Source organism: Anser brachyrhynchus (genome assembly GCF_964034855.1).
Source record: "Anser brachyrhynchus genome assembly, chromosome: 1".
Lineage (NCBI taxonomy): Eukaryota > Metazoa > Chordata > Aves > Anseriformes > Anatidae > Anser > Anser brachyrhynchus.
In genome coordinates, this window is record NC_137694.1 from 176,431,269 (window position 1) to 176,436,238 (window position 4,970).

The 4,970-nt window shown below is 37.9% G+C and overlaps 1 long non-coding RNA gene across 1 annotated transcript; it reads left to right on the forward strand.

Moving 5' to 3' along the window:
* The first annotated feature begins 2,744 nt into the window (after positions 1-2,744).
* On the forward strand, positions 2,745-4,214 carry LOC308186893. The gene is made up of 2 exons (XR_013944372.1): positions 2,745-3,715; positions 4,036-4,214. It is a non-coding gene; the product is annotated as an uncharacterized lncRNA (long non-coding RNA).
* The last annotated feature ends 756 nt before the right edge of the window (positions 4,215-4,970 follow it).

Here is a 4,970-nt window from a genome sequence, read left to right on the forward strand (position 1 = left end):
GCAAACAGAAGTGCAAGGTATGGTAACCGAAAACAGGTTTTTCAATATATCTTTCAGAATTTAGTAGGGTAATAAAATGAATGTGTTAAATAGTAAAATATTCAGAAATATGTGTGAAGTGAAATTGGGAGTCTGCTACAATTGTAAAGTAATCCTGAAAAGAAATCTAGGTCTCTATAAAGGGAAATTGTATGTAATAGGTTAACTCCCTACCCTTGTTGTTTTAAATGCGGAGAGGTCTGAGCACAAGTGCATCTGGGCTTGATGCTGAAAGTCACAAAGTAGGGATCCTACCTTTTGTGTTTTATCTTCCTGGAATCACAGCATTTTCATTGCCTTGTGCTCCCTCCCTCATGTCATAATGTTCAGTCATCAAGAGCCCCTTCATCAAGTTGTCCATTTAGAACTAGTTTGTTTTGGTATAGCTATTCTGTAGTTATGCTTGTTTACAGTGAGGGACTTCATAAGTTTGATCAGTGGTTACTTAGGATCAGTGGTTATTTAGGGGAACTTCAGAGAATATCCTGATGTTGTTGACCAAAAAGAGGACTATATTCCAAATCAGTTTTGATCAAAAGTCTTGGTGTCAGGAAACACTGTGTAGTCAGTTGTTCTTAGTGCATGGAGCACAGATCTGGTGCTGAACCTAGTATGAAATCATAGCATATGGACAGATTGAAGATCAAATTCATAACCTACACAATGACATGCTCTATAAAAGAATAGGTATTAACAAATTGGCTTATTTCTAGAACCAGAAGTAGGAATTCACTTAAAAATGATTCAGAACATTGCTTAGATAAAACATAATTTCTCATCCAGATCCTTGTTTGTTGTATAGTAGTGAGATGAAAAAAATCCCCGCCCCACATCCCTCTCCTCTCTTTTTTTTTTTCTTTTTTTTTCCCAGTCTTAAATTCACTGCACTTTACTGGCAGACAATATGTGAGGTTACCTAATTTAAGAAGACCACATTTAAGGCTACAGTACATAATAAAACATTACTCCTAGAAAAGAGTTGTTTATGTGTTGGATACATGCATACTGGAAAAGCATCCTTATTGAATACAGTGTCACTGGAGGTTTTAGATATTGATAGCATGATGTAAATGTTAGCAGATTGGACTAAATCTGGATTTGATATTAGCACTTTATGGGCTGTGCTCAGGGTAAGAGACAGTCTTTGATAAGTTGTCATGGTAATAGGTAGTGTGGAAAAGCCTCAGGTAGACAAATGAAAGCAGAGTCAGGGTGTGATTCACCAGACAATATAGTAATCTAGAGTCATTTTAGATACACAGAATACTCCTGCTGACCTCCAGCTGTCTCTTAAGAAAGACATGGTCTTCCTATTTGTCCTGGCTCTCAGCCACATTTTTTATCTGAGGTGCATTAGGGTATTTCAGATGTCATGAAATAACATATTTAAAGGCAAATAAATCACTCCATCAGACTCCATCATCACCTCCTCTATCTTGTAGATCTAGGTATGCCTGATACTCTATAGGCCAGTTTCTCTATTCTTGCTGAATGGCTTTCTGAAGTACTGTGCTTCTTGCAGCAGCTCCCATTATTTTTCAGCTGAAGGACTTGCAGTTCTATGTGGACCAAGGTTCTGAATTGCTTTGCACTCACCGTAATCTGTAATATAACTGTGGACGTTACTACAAGACAATGCTTCAAAATTGTACCTCTGGTATCTCTTTAGAATTCAGTCCATCAAATTAGTGCCTTTAGAGGTGAATCTATAGAATAATCTATAACTCCCAGTAGATATGGTATAACTTGCTGCTGTACAGCTAATGAATTTTAAATGTACTTTGTGCTTATCTTCATGGTGATCTGACTTGGGATTTAAAAGAACGTAGCATACATACATGCCTTTCTTTCTCCTTTCAGTTCTTAGTACCACCCCTCATATTCCAACAGCAGTCAATGTAATTCATAGATTATTTCATTGGTTCAGTGCAATAACATAAATCCCTTATACTTCCATCTCTGTGGAAGGAGCAAAATAGAACGTGAATATTGTTATAGTGCAGAGATCCTAGGGAAAAAAAAAAAGAAACAACAACAACAAAAAAAAACATTCCTAGTGATTGTGAACCAAAAAGAACCAACACTCCAGAATTCTTGACTTCTTCAGTTGAACCCTGTAATTTTAATGGAGTTTTGTTATCATTACAGACGAAATTCAGGCTCTGATGTAGTTACTTAACGCATGAGATCTCAGGGAGCTGCCCTAACTGTTATGATAATATATGAATGATAGGATTCTATCACTGGCAGCTGTTCTACATGGACCTTGTTATACATGGATGTGGCACTACATCCATGTCTAACAATTTGTCCTGCCAGTCAAAAATCTTGTCAAATATTGATCTGACATCAGATTCATGTATAACAAGATTTTTGATTGACAGCTGAGCAACTGCCCAGAACTAAAACAAAACTAAAACTGTTTTTAAAAGCTGACACTGCCAACCAGTAATCTGGATTTGCTGTAGCATTTATGCACATATACATGGTCTTGTATCTTTAATTTCACATTTATATACAAATAAAAAACCTTTGAAGGGGTAACATTAAAATTTCATTAGGAAACTAACTCCAATCTTCATAAAGACAAGCATTTGTCTCTATGTTAACAAATGAAATAGAAAACCCTGCCTGGCATCTTCAATTTCAGTGCAGCCCAATGGGATATCAAAACAGCAGGAAACAAGTGAAAAGGCCAAGGGGAATTAAGGTGAAGTGCATAAGAAAAGCATGTTAGACATGAGGAGCCTGGATATTATTACTAAAAAAACGCAGTCGTGATTTTTGAAGCTTATGTAAACTTGATCAGAATAAGAACTTCTGCTTGCTCATCTCTTGCAATATTTATGTGATTCTGAAGAAGCTTTCTGGATTCTAGTGATTAGTAAGAAGAAGAGGAGAAGAGAGCAGCATCAGCTTGGCTAAGCTTTTTGCAGGCCTGTGCAAAGGACGTTATTGCAGGCATGAGACACAGAGAATAAGAACGTAAACTAGAGTGAAGAGATTAGGCATTCAGCAGTGAAACTGCCACAAAACCCAAATCAGTCAAGATGCATCATCAGTAACTGAGAATTACTCAGGCAGCATCTGTCATTTAAAGTAACCAATGACATGGCTGAGAATTTTATTGCAGAAATTCCATCAACAGCACAAATATAGTTTTATATTTACCTTTAAAAATCACAGTAGCTAACACCACCTGTCTTAGTCTTTTCAGGCAAAAATAAACATTCACTAGAACTTGTGACATGGAACAATCACACAGAAGTTCCTAGATGTTAACTAGCAAAAAAGCTAACTAAAAAATATTTCAGGTCAGTAGTGTAGACTAAAGTACAAAGGGAAATGACTGAGGCATGCCATTAAATTAGACTAATTATGATCAGCAGTTTAAGACAAGTGGGAATCTTATTACTGATGTCAATTGGCTGTAGATCAGGCTCTAAGGGATCTCACCTACTTCATAGGTTGCCTTCCCTCGTTTACTCCAACTGCTTTGAATTAATCTGATGACCCAAGGCATCCACCACAAGGATACAAAATACCCGTTAATGTAGCTTAACTGGTTGGTTAAGTCAGGTTTATGGCTCCTTTGTGTTGCTCAAGCATTATAAAGCATCCAGTACATATCAAGTTTAAAAGCTATAGAGACAGATTTTTAAACACATATAAACATGTATGCACCATTTCTTCTGTGCTTATGTTCAATTTATTCAGTATTGTAAGCCACTTAAAAACATTAATTTAACATTACAATAGCTCTACATGTACTTTAAAGGGAAGAGCTTTATATCTGTTTTATGCTTCACTGAGCAGTTGCACAAGGATGAGACAGCTTGTTTGGTGAATTCTATATTTGCAATTAAATTTCAATGTTGTCAGTTTCCAGTTATTGTTACTCCTCAAATAAAGAGTAGACAGAAGTACGGGAGAAGGGAGATGTGCACAAACGTAGGCAAAAAAGTATGTACATTTATTTCTTTTTCAAAATAACAGATGCAGTGGTTGAATCTCAAGAAGATGTCTGGAGTCGGAAAATTACAGAACTGCAGAGCTTGAAGCAGAATCCGTCTTAAACTACTGGAAGCCAGCTCTCAGCTTTACTGGCGAGGTTTCATATTGTTAAGTTATGAGACATTAATTCATTGGTGGGAATATGAGTTATATTTGTCTCCCTTAGTTGCACGTGCCTCAGGATTGGGGAAAAGTAGGAAAAAAGCTTTGTCAATGTGAGGATTCCTGTGTGCTATTTGTGTTTTATTCACTGTGTTGTGGTTTAACCCGGCTGGCAGCTAAACACCACACAGCCGTTCGCTCACCCTCCCCCCTCCCTCTCTGGGATGGGGGAGAGAAACGGGAAAGTGAAGCCGGTGAGTTGAGATAAAGACAGTTTATTAAGACAGGAATATAATAATATAAGGAATATAAGGAATATAATAATAACAATAATAATAATAATAGTGATAATGATAATAGTATTAACAATAATAATGTGTAAGAAAACAAGTGATGCACAATGCAATTGCTCACCACCCGCTGACCGATGCCCAGCCTATCCCCGAGCAGCCGGCCCCCCACCCCGGCCAGCCACCCCTATATATTGTTTAGCATGACGTCAGATGGTATGGAATACCCCTTTGGCCAGTTTGGGTCAGCTGTCCTGGGTCTGTCCCCTCCCAGCTCCTGCTGCACCCCCAGCCTGCTCGCTGGCAGGACAGAGCGAGAAGCCGAAAAGTCCTTGGCCTGGTGTAAACACTGCTCTGCAACAATTAAAACATCAGCATGTTATCAGCGCTCTTCTCATCCTAATCCAAAACATAGCACCCTACCAGCTACTATGAGGGAAAATTAACTCTGTCCTAACTGGAACCAGGACACACTGCAATCCATTATTAACTTCTACATTCCTAAAACCTCCAGCAATGTTGAAA